Here is a 12,784-nt window from a genome sequence, read left to right as displayed (position 1 = left end):
TCTTGGCGATGGCTTCCATTTCTATCCACTTGGTAAAATGATCAACCCCTACCACTATGAATCGCTTCTGTGCGGGCGCTATCGGGAAAGGGCCGAGTAGGTTGATCCCCCATACGGCGAAAGGCCATGGTGTTATGATGCCTTTGAATGGTGCCGCCGGGGTGTGGTATGTATTTGCGTGCACCTGGCATGCCTGACAATTGCGGACTATCCGGACTGCGTCGGAATTTATAGTTTGCCAATAGAGTCCCTGAAGACGAGCTTTCTTCGCAATAGATCTGGCACCTTGGTGCGAGCTACAAACTCCTTGGTGTATTTCTTTTAGGCAATGGTCGCCTTCTTCTTCCGATATGCACTTCAACCAAGGCTGGCAGGCTGCCTTTCTATACAAAGTGCCGTTGCACACGGTGTATCGCCAGGATCGCCGAACAACGAGGGATGCCTGAGTTCTATCTTCTAGTAGAGCTCCATTCTCCAGATAATTTATTATATCGCCCCGCCACCCTTCGATTACTGCGTTGGCCGTGTCAATGTGTAATAAGCAGTGCCTACCAATCGCTGGGGTGGTTGACGTTTCTATGAGGGTATTCGGGTCAGTAGACTGTTCGCCCGCAGGGAGGGCGGCAGTGTTCTAAAAGTCGTAAGGCGCTAGTCGGGCGGACAAGACCTCAAAAGATTAATCGGGGATTAATCGGATATGTACTTTTCTATTTTTTTCTATTTATAATTAAATAAATATAAAATATAAACACATTTAAAATATAAATTATCACATCTAAAAATAATATTAATAAATATTATAAATATTTGCTTTAAATAAATAATAAAATATCCATAAATATTCATAAAAAAATGTGTCTACTACCTTCTCCATATTTATCAAATAATTCTTTATTTTCTTCCTCAAAATATTTAATATTCGTAACTTAATATCGGTACAAAAATAAAAAAATAAAGTGTCCACAAAATAAAATAACCTTGGCATCCATAAAAGTGCACAAAATAAAATAATACTAACATCCATAAAATTCCACAAATATACTCCAATATATGTTGAAATTAGTTTAGTTTGGGTTTTTTTTTTAATTTCCAATATATGTTGAAATTAGTTTTATTTTTTTTAGTTGTTGTTGTGATCATTAATTATTTGTATTATTTATTTTGTAGCAAATTTTTTATAATTTTATGATTTGATCCGATTTTTAGCCGCCTAACCCGACTTGACCCGATTTTTAGCCGCCTAACCCGACTTACCTGCTTAACCCGACTTGCCCGCCTAGGCCGACTTGCCCCGATTTACCCCGACTTGAACCGCCTAGGCGGAAATATATCGGACCCCCGATTTAACCCGCCCAGTTATAAAAAATCGGACAGTGTTCTGAATTTCGCCGACTAGTCGGTCGATTAGTCGGTGACTTGGCCGACTTTTAGAACACTGGAGGGCGGCGATGCCATCTGCCTCTTCGTTCTCTTTGCATGGGATCAGGACCAGGGTGGTTGTTACTCCCTTGTTTTTGAGATCTTGAAGCAAGGACTGGGCGAGCTCTAGGTATAGGCACATGATGGGGTCCTTGGCCTTATAAGGGCCATTGACATGACACACGACGAGCTTTGAGTCGGAATATATCATTAGGTGTCCTGTGACCAATGTTTTGGCCAATCGAAGAGCCGCGATCAAGGCCAGGGCCGGTCCTGACAATTTAGGGGCCCTAGGCAAAACAAGTAGTAAGGGCCCCTTTAATATATATAAAATTTACTAATTGATTTTGGCTTAAGGTGTAAAAATACCCCTAACGTTTTGGATCAGTAGCAATTTTACTCCTAATGTCTAAAGTGGTGCAATTTTACCCCTAACGTTGGAAGCCAAGAGCAATTTTACCCCTAACATTGATAAATTGGTTAATTTGATAAATATTTCATCAAACTGTTTCTCGATTATGAATCTTGTCATAAACTATACTATCTTTTGTATGAATTGGACAAAAAAATTCAAAAAATTATTAATCTCCAGTTCTATTATTAAATTATAAAACACATGAAATCTTTTTTTAGAACGGATTGATATGCAATTGGTGCAAAATGAGAGACAAAAATATCTGTGTTTTATAATTGTGTCTGAAATTGACCTAAATTATCAACGTTAGGGATAAATTTGCTCTTGGCTACTAACGTTAGGGGTAAATTTGCACCATTTTAGAAGTTAGGGGTAAAATTGCTCCTCACCCAAAACGTTATGAGTAATTTTACACCTTAACCCATTGATTTTTATTCATATCATTGTATAAATTAATTTTTAATTTTCAAATTTAATCAAGGTAATAAAATGAAACTTGTCTTCTTACTCTTGACTACCAATAACATTTATATATTAAAAATACATCAAAAAAATATTAAAAAAAATGACAAAGATGAGAATTGAACCCATACCCTCTTAAGTGGAAAGTCAATGCATTACCATTATGCTAATTTGAATTTATGTATAATACTCAAAACATATGCACTTTATTTACAAAGATAAATTTTTGTTAGGCCCCCTTCCTGCCTTGGGCCCTAGGCCGGCGCACCCCGGGCCTAGGCCCAGGACCGGCCCTGATCAAGGCCTCATATTCTGCCTGATTATTCGTGGTTGGAAAAGTTAGTTGCATGGCGTAGCGTAAGCAGATGTCGTTTGGGCCATGAATGGCGATGCTAGCGCCTGCTCGCCCTGGGCCACATAACCCGTCCACACTCATAGTCCACTGGTCTCCTTCGCTATCCCCACTTGGTGGTGTGCTGCTCATTGTTGGCCCTGTGAATTCTACGAGAAAATCGGAAAGGACTTGAGCTTTGATCGTTGTGCGGGCTTCGAAACGTACATCGAATTGGGATAGTCGGATAGACCAGTTGGTTATGCGCCCGGAGACTTCGGGTTTCTGGACCGCCTTCTTGAGTGGGTAATTAGTTTTGACTATGACGGTGTGAGCTTGGAAATATGGCCATAGGCGCTTGGATGCCTGTGTGATGGCGAATAGAGCCTTTTCGACCGCCGAGTACCGGATTTCTGCTCCTTTGAGCACTTTGCTCATAAAATAAATGGGGTAAAGCTCGGTACCCTCTGTTTGGGTGAGAACCACGACTACCGTCTCTTCGACAATGGTGAAGTACAAATGGATGTCCCTGCCCTGTCTGGGTGCCGACAGCAATGGTGGAGTGGCGAGAAACGTTTTAATGGCATCGAACGCCGCCTGACAGTCAGTCGACCAGGCGAAGGGATGCTCCTTTTTATGGCCTTGTAAAAAGGGAGACAATGCTGTGCTGAGCAAGAGATAAAACGTCGCAAAGCGATGATCCGTCTGTTGAGTCTCTGCACGCCCTGGAGATCGAGGGGCGCTTTCATCGCTAGGATTGCCTCGATCTTCACAGAATTTGGTTCGATACCCTTCTCCGACACCACACAACCAATGAATTTGCCTGAGCGAATTCCGAAGAAGCATTTCTCCGGGTTGAGTTTGAGGTTGTATGTCCAGAAGATTTCGAACACCTCCGCCAGGTCTCGCGGGTGATCGCTTTCCTCGGCGCTGAAGACAACCATGTCGTCTATGTACACTTGTACTATTTCGCCTATGAGATGAGAAAACATTTTATCGATTAACCTCTGATAGGTGGCTCCTACATTATTTAGGCCAAAAGGCATCACGTTGTAGCAATACGTGCCCTCATACGTTATGAAAGATGTGTTCTCGGCGTTGGCGGGGTCTAGCGGGATCTGCTAAAAACCGACGATGGCGTCGAACTGGGATAGAATTTTCCATCCCACCGTTTGATTGATGAGCTGATCTATGTTAGGGAGCGGGTAGCAATCTTTAGGGCACGCCTTATTCACATCAGTAAAGTCTACGCACATGCGGTACTTCCCGCTGTCTTTCTTTACAAGCACAATGTTGGAAAGCCAGTGTAACACTCTGGTCCAATACCATGTAGATATTGTCCGGTTTGGCCCAAATCCAACACCTTGGGCCTCACGGCTTTAAAACGCGTCTATATGTATTGGATTCACATCTTACTAATAAGCCCCAATCACTCCCTCTCCATTTCCTATATGGGATTCAGTTCATTCCTGCCCCCATCGCCATCCCTTAAGGCCGCTCCTTGCTCAGGCCTTCTTACCCCGGCGCCACCCACTCCAGACCGGGTCATTACAGGCCCACCAGGTTCCGCCTGGTTCGTCCCCGAACCACACATCGTACGTGGAGAACCTGGCTTTGATACCAATTGTAACACCCTGGTCTAATACCATGTAGATATTGTCCACTTTGGCCTAAATCCAACACCTTGGGCCTCACGACTTTAAAACGCGTCTACATGTATTGGATTCACATCTTACTAATAAGCCCCAATCACTCCCTCTCCATTTCCGATGTGGGATTCAGTTCATTCCTGCCCCCATCGCCATCCCTTAGGGCCGCTCCTTGCTCAGGCCTTCTTACCCCGGCGCCACCCACTCCGGACCGGGTCGTTACAGGGTGTAACACCCTAGTCCAATACCATGTAGATATTGTCCACTTTGGCCCAAATCCAACACCTTGGGCCTCACGGTTTTAAAACGCGTCTACATGTATTGGATTGACATCTTACTAATAAGCCCCAATCACTCCCTCTCCATTTCCGATGTGGGATTCAGTTCATTCCTGCCCCCATCGCCATCCCTTAGGGCCGCTCCTTGCTCAAGCCTTCTTACCCCGACGCCACCCACTCCGGACCGGGTCGTTACAGGCCCACCAGCTTCCGCCTGGTTCGTCCCCGAACCACACATCGTACGTGGAGAGTCGGCTCTGATACCAATTGTAACACCCTGGTCCAATACCATGTAGATATTGTCCGCTTTGGCCCAAATCCAACACCTTGGGCCTCACGGCTTTAAAACGCGTCTACATGTATTGGATTCACATCTTACTAATAAGCCCCAATCATTCCCTCTCCATTGTCGATGTGGGATTCAGTTCATTCCTGCCCCCATCGCCATCCCTTAGGGCCGCTCCTTGCTCAAGCCTTCTTACCCCGATGCCACCCACTCCGGACCGGGTCGTTACAGCCAGTCCGGGTAATGGACCTCTCGAATGAACTTCACTGCTAGCAGTTTCTGGATCTCGGCCTTGACTGCCATTTGCTTGTCTCGTGCCTGCACGCGCTTCTTCTGCTTTGGTGGTTCGATTGAAGGGTCAATGTTTAGCTTGTGTGTCGCCTGATCGGGTGATACACCGGTAATGTCTTCAGTGCTCCAGGCGATACGGCCTTTACCTCGTCGACCAGCTGGGTTGGCATTTTGGTGCCAATCTTTAGCGCCCTGCTTGGTCCGACCAAGCAGTCTTCGACCGGCTCAATGGGAGTGGGATTGTACCCCCCTCATATCCATCAAGTCGTCTTCTAGGTACAGAGCTGCTGGCGGTTGGGTTGCCTGCCATTACAGCTTTTTGGCTAGCAATCGGTCCTCGTGAATCGTGATTTCATCATTCTGATGCGGTAGGGTCAGGGAAAGGTCGAAGACATTGATTGTAGCTTTGAGATCCGCTAGCAGTGGCCTGCCAATGATAGCGTTGTACGCCAGTGGTATATCCACTACCACCCACTCGGCGACGCGCTCCACTTCCCTGCCGTCCTAGCTCAGAATCGTCGGGAAAGAGATGATCCCTCTGACGGGGACCTCAATTTCGGATAGACCCACCAAAGGGAAAGCTCCTGCGCGGAGGGCAGTGCGGGAGCTCTTCATGGCACGGAGCGCCGTCTAGGTTAGCAGGTTAACCGAGCTTCCTGTGTCGACTAACACGCGATGTACGTTAAAGCTAGCCATACTAATTGTGATAACGAGAGCTTCCGAGTGGCTGGCTATAATGTTAAAATCTGGTCTGTTGCTTTTCTTTTGCGGGAGGTCCCCGGAGGGCCGCAGTGCGCCGGTGCCCCTTCCCTAATGACGTGGATCTCTCCTTGAAAATGTGGTCTCTTCAGGTCCTCGGTTCGGCCGGCCTCTCGCTGCTTCAGGCTATGCTCCCTTTGCCTGAGGAGCCTTGGCGGGGCTCCCTGCTCTGTGATTCGGTCGATTTCCTTCTGCAGCTGATGGTAGTTTTCCGTGGAGTGACCGGAGGATTTATGATACTTGCAATATTCTTTCTCGATGTGGGTCTTTCCTTTATCTGCTTGCGGGGCCTGGTGCGTGTATCTGCGTGCGGGGTTCTGAGTGACGAAGTGCACATCCTTACCTCGGGATTTGTCACCTCTTCGATCCAGATTAGTTGCTTCGGCCCGCGAGGGGTAGGGAAAAGGGGCTTCCTCTTTGCGGCTCTACCCTCCGTCACGGACGTCACCCGTCGCTTTGCTCTTCTCCTCCTTTCGAGAGTCTCCTCTGGCCTTATCTTTCTCTAACTCCTCATAGCCTGCGGGATGGTCGCAGTCGTCGTATCGGACAAATGTTTGTGCCATGGTTATGAGCTCCTCGAATGATCAGGGTATTTTTCGGAAACACTTCTGTTTGAGGGGCTCGCAAGACGTGCCCTTTGCGAGAGCATCGTGCACAACTTCCAGGTTGAGGCCTTTGACCTGAGAGGCCATGTGGTGGAACCTGGAGAGGAAATTGCACAGTGGCTCAGTTGTCCGTTGTTTTAGACCCTTGAGGTCTGAGCTGATTTTTCTCACATTGGCGGCCGCGATGAATCTGGAGAGGAAAAGATCCTTCAGTAGGTCAAAAGAGTCAATGGACTCAGGAGCTAGTCCCTGATACCACTCATGTGCACTCACGGACAGCGTAGTGGGGAAGACCTTACACATGATGTCCTCATCTTTGGAATAAAGGTTGATGGTGCTCATAAAAGATGCTACGTGGTCGTTTGGGTCCTCAGTTCCCGAGTACTGTGACAGGCGAGGAGCCTTCCAGTCGTGGGGAAACCTCGTCTCAATGATCCGTTGCACTAACGGGGTTTTGCTGGATGTGATGCTTCCCCCCATCACCCCTCCGAGTGCGCGCTTATCCAGGAAACGCTGAATTTTTAGTTCCAGCAGATCCTCGCCACTAGGGGCAGGCTGAACCTCGAGGTTCAGGGTTCTTCCTGCGGACGCCACATTTATGCTGCCTCAGGGGCCCTTCGAGGCCCATTTTTAGGGAAGTGGGTTCCCGTGCCGCCACAGACGCTGGAGGTGGCCCCGCGGCCTCCTTAAGGTATTGCCAGATTTTGGCGTTTTCCTCCTGCAGATTTCTTTGTTGTTCCATGATCTTCGTTTGTGCCGCCGTGTGAACGGCCTGAGTAGTCTGGAAACCTCGTATCGCGTTGAGGAGCTGCGAGGTGTTATAAGCTTCTTCCTCTACCGGGTCAACCTCCTCCATTAGAGGGCCCAGGTTTAGCGGGGAGATCGGGATGGTCGGCGTGCCATGGAGCTAGTTGTCCTAGAGTCTTAGAATAGGCCCGTACGCGACAATTCTAGACAGATTTTGAGACTCGGGTTGTGTCTTTCTTCGTTTAATTGCTGAAGTAATTTATCAACTACCTTTTATGATTTTGAGTATATATACATATATGTTAAGTGATCCTTATAAGTTTTATTTTTTTTAAGGTGAATATTTGATTTTAATTTTAAGGTGAATATTTGATTTTAAGATGGTTAAATTAGTGTTTTTTGATAGCTTATAATTTATGAAATAAAGTTTATATATGATGATTTATGTGTTTATTTTTAAGAAATTGAAGTTAGTATTGATAAGTATATTTTTAAATTATTTATTAGTGATTTTAGTTCAATAATGATTTATGATTTGAATATTTTGGAAATTGATTGAGAAAGGTGCTTGAGAAATTTTATGATGTTGATTTATGAGTTATATATATATTTTTACATATATATCTCTGATTTTAAGTTACATTATGAAATTATAATATTTTTAGTATCCATCAAGAATAATCTGGATAAGTGGCTTTAATTAAAGTCCGTATTTAGTGAGAAATACGGCCCGTGTACACAGTTGAAAGACCTAATAGGGTATGCCAAAGAAGTGTTGAGTAAGACCATGCAGGGTTAGGCAAAATTATGAGATATCTCAATTCTATTATATTGTGGAGATTGATACATACGGGGATTATCTCTCGGATGGATACGATTTGTGAAATATTTATTGAGATACGATTTGTGAAGTATTTATTGATATACGGTTTATGAAGTATTTATTGATATACGGCTTATGAAGTATTTATTGATTTATGGTTGATTTGGGTAAACGATTAATTGCAAACTTATTTATTTTGTATAGTTGAGATTTTAAAGAAATAAATATATATAGTTATTTTGAACACAAGTTTTGGTATTAAATATTTTAATACAATGATTTACGTTTTGACAATGCGGGATAATTTGAGAAATAATGTTTATAACAAGCTTATGATATTTTAAATTGCATATTTGGTTAAAAGTACTATTTTGAGTATTTTATTATGGTTTAATCCATAAAATGTTCATTTTTAAGAATATGAATTTTATATGATGCATTTTGAATATTTAAACTATAGATATAGTTATTTTGAGTATAAGTATTTTATGTGGTTGATAATTGCTTACTAAGATTTTTGTCTCATGTTTTTAAGTGTTTTAATGTTTTAGGCGAGAAAGAGCAAGACATGGGAGAAGTTACGGGTTGATAAACAAGGTTGAAGTATCAAGTCATCGGTTTTATCTTTAGTTAGGACATTTTACTTTCATTTGGAGATTTGATTTATTTGGGTAATACTTTGGGACTTGAATAGAGTAGAAATATGAATTTATTTTATAATATATCTAAGAGAAATTCTTGAAAAGTATGATATTTATGATATTTGGATAATTTGGAGATTACTAAGTGTTGATTGCGATCTTTCTATTTCACGCCTGATGCCGATTAGGGTCATCTAGGGTCGGGTGTGACAGTTTGGTATCAGAGCCTAGGTTAAATTTTTCGGACCTAAGGTTGATAGTAATTGAGGAATATCGATATTTGGTGATAGCTAAGAAATAATTGATAGTAATTTAGGAATATGGATAGTTAGTGATAGTTAATAAATAATTTGGAATTTTTTGAGGATTTAGTAACTAGTTAGTGAGTTGTGAAAATAAGAATTGATTGTTAGCAATATCTAGGTGTATGAAAAATAATAAATTATTTGATATTTGGTGATATGGGTTACATACTTGATATTAAATATGACTTGGAATTAATATTTGAGAGCTTAATAGTTAGCTTACAGGCATGTATATATCTCAGATTTGCAATAAGGATTAAGAGACTTTGGAATGACATGATAAGTTGGTCTTCTTTAGGAATATAGGAAATTGATAAAATGATAAATCGAAGATAATAGATATGGGATTGAGAAAGATAAAATATGGAGATTTTTTTTTGAGAATAAAATACGGAGATTTCAATGGTTTTGGTTGATTAATAATATGGGGATCAAAAGGGAAATTGAATGACATTATAGATTTTATTGACTTTTATGTGTGTAAAGATATCGTTTGGAGTTTGTAAAAACATTGATTATCATAATTTAGGTACTCTATATTCCTTGTTTACATGGTTTGGAGAAAAGATTGAAGTTTATTTAGATTGATAAATGGTATACTCAGTGGTGATTAAAAAAAATAGCATATTAGCTCAATTGATTTTAAGGAATTAAATTGAGAATTATACGAGTGATATTGATATTAAGATTTATGAAATGAGTCTTATTGATATGAAATTGTATTATAACAATAAGATTTACATTTGATTGATAATGATGATTGAAGTTAAATCATGATTGGAGTGAAAAATTATAGATACAAGTTTTGTTATTATGATGAAATAAGATTATATATTGATGCAAATCATTGATTCGGGTTATTTGAAAGATGTAAGAAAATATAATATCATACATATTAGTGGTTCAAAAGTGATTTTTTTTTTCCTTATAGAAAAATCTATAGAACTTGGAGATAGGTGAAATATATTTGATATATATGCAATGGATGAATCAATTGTGATTTAAATTTATTAAAGTGATATTTGGTGTAATACTAGGAAGATATGAATATAAAGTGTATCATATTATATAAAATTGAATAAATGATATTTGAAGTTTTGTTGTAGATTTATTGGTGATGGAATTAAATTAGACTGAAGTTTAGAGTTACTAAGAGTTATACTTAAATGATTGTTACAAAGATGTCGATATTAATAAATGATGAAGTTAATGGAATGAAACATTAGAATTTGTGGTCTCATTATAATTATGACGAATCTTCGTAATTTGAAATAACTTCGTGATCTTGAAAAAGGTTTCGGAAGAAAATTAAGATAGATTAAAGAATATGAATTTCGATGACGAAATTCTTTAAGGTGGGGAGAATTATCACATCCGTGTCCTTAATTTTAGTTATGATACAATAATATTAGGTTAAATTATAGTTATTTATTGATTAGTGAGTTAATTTGCTTTAAGTATAAAATTAAACGTTTACAGTAAGTTTTAAAAGAAGTTAATTTTTAGAGGGACCAAACGAATTATTTCCAATAACACAAACCAAGATTTGTGTTTTGTAGTTAATTTATATGGTTAAAAAAAAGATTAAAATAAATTAATTTAAACTTTTTCATTTACATTGTGTTAAGTGTCAAGTTGCATGATTATTAGATATTGCATGTTTAACACATGTAATTAGTTTAATAAATGTTTTATTTATTAAATTAGTTAAAATACTTAAATATTACATGTTTGACACATGTAATCATTTTGATAAATATTTTATTTATTTATTTATTATTTAAATTTTTATACTATTAAAGTTAACTCAATATTTTTATATTAATTCAATATTTTATGTAAAAATTAAGAATTTAGAAAGAAATGGTTTAAAATTAAGAATATCTTACTATAATTATTAAATGATATATGGTATATAAATGCATTAGTAATCAAATTTCATTTTAGTGTTATATAGTTTATCTTGAAAAAAAATATATAATAACAACTAAACAATGATACTTGAAGTTTAATATATATATATAAAGTTTAATATATATATATAGAATAGATCTAATGTGACAGATTTTTTTTATGGTGAAACAAGTTTTATGGTGTGACAAGGACCAATTTTGTAATTAAATAGGGTAAAATGACAAATTTGTAAATAAAAGGAAAGAGAAGATTGCTTTATTTCTTTTTTTAAAATGCATTTTTCTGACTTTTCCAACCTCGTTTTTCAAAAATTTTATACCGTTGGACTCGTCTTAATTAGACGGTCATTTTAAGATCCCAGAAGCTCAGATAAAAAAAATTTCGGTGAACAGAATTCGGCGATCCGTTTTTCTGTGAGAAAACAAATATCCAAAACATTTTCAAAAAATTCCAAAAAATGCAAAACATCATTCTGAGAAATTTTAATTCACTCAAAGTGAGTTTCCTTACGGTTTAGTCCCAAATCAACGGGATCCGACGATTAGGTGGACGTTTTCCGTCGAAAAAAAAGTGCTCAGAAAATTCTCAAAACATTACAAAAAATGTAAAACATTATTCTGAGAAACTTTAATTCTTGGATCGAAGTGAGATTTCTTACGGTTTAGTCCCAATAAATTATTGAAATATGTAAAATGGATAAAATTAAGGAAAATGATTTATTGATTTTTAAGGGTATTTTTTTTATTTTCAATAAATTTTAAGGATTAAAATTATTTTCTAAATAATATAACTAATTTAAATTTAAAGATACTATGTTAAATACTAAAAAAACAACAATGAAATTGAAGACGATAGATAATAAAATTGATTTGGAACAATTGGTTGATTTATTATATTGGAACAATATAAGTATTATGATGGAACAATATAACTATTTTGTTGGAACAATTGATACACTGATTTATTCTGTTGGAACAATATAAGTATTATGTTGGAACAAATGGTACACTGATTTGGAACAATTTTGTACACCGTCGGAACAATATAAGTATTCTGTTGGAATATTTTAAGAATTCTGTTGAAACAATATAATTATTTTGTTGGAACAATTGATACACTGATTTGAAACAATTGGTACACTAATTAGATCAATTTGTACACTGATTTAAAACAACGTGATGACGTCCAACAGTATGTGCTGGTTGTTCCAACACTTCCTTCTAACCGTATAAATAGAGATAATTATAGGGATATGGTATCAAAATAGATCTAAGTTATTTGGGAAGTATGAAATAGTATAAAATAGTATAAATTTAGATTTAACGTTTAAAAAAGAGTACAAATTTAGACATTAATAACGGAACGTAACACGTCATTCATATTAGTTCGTTAAATTTTGTTAATTATATGTGAAGAAAATCACAACTTAAAAGAGTAATATGAATGACATGTCATATTTCGTTATGGAGACCTAAATTGATACTCTTTTTTAAACGTTAAATTTACATTAATACTATTTTGTACGTAAAATCTAAATTGATACTTCCAAAACCTTTAGACTTATTTGAGTACCTTATCCCTTAATTTTATATATTTTTTTTGGTAGGAAAAAGTTTAGCCCTAATTTTATATTTAAATTTTAATATGGAGGATTTTTTAAACGTTTGTTAACTTGTTTTTTTTTTGAAGAATTTTTTTATTAACTTGTTTATTGCTATATTTAAGTAATAAAAAATAATAATATTTATATTCCACATATCACAAGTCTACTTTTAGGAAATTGGCAAGTGGCTGACAAAATAAATGTTTATTTTTAATAAAAATAAACCTTTTCCTAGAAAAATAAAAAAACAGCAGTA

The sequence above is a fragment of the Euphorbia lathyris genome, chromosome 5 (genome assembly GCF_963576675.1).
Source record: "Euphorbia lathyris chromosome 5, ddEupLath1.1, whole genome shotgun sequence".
Classification (NCBI taxonomy): domain Eukaryota; kingdom Viridiplantae; phylum Streptophyta; class Magnoliopsida; order Malpighiales; family Euphorbiaceae; genus Euphorbia; species Euphorbia lathyris.
Note: the sequence above shows the minus strand (reverse complement) of the source record.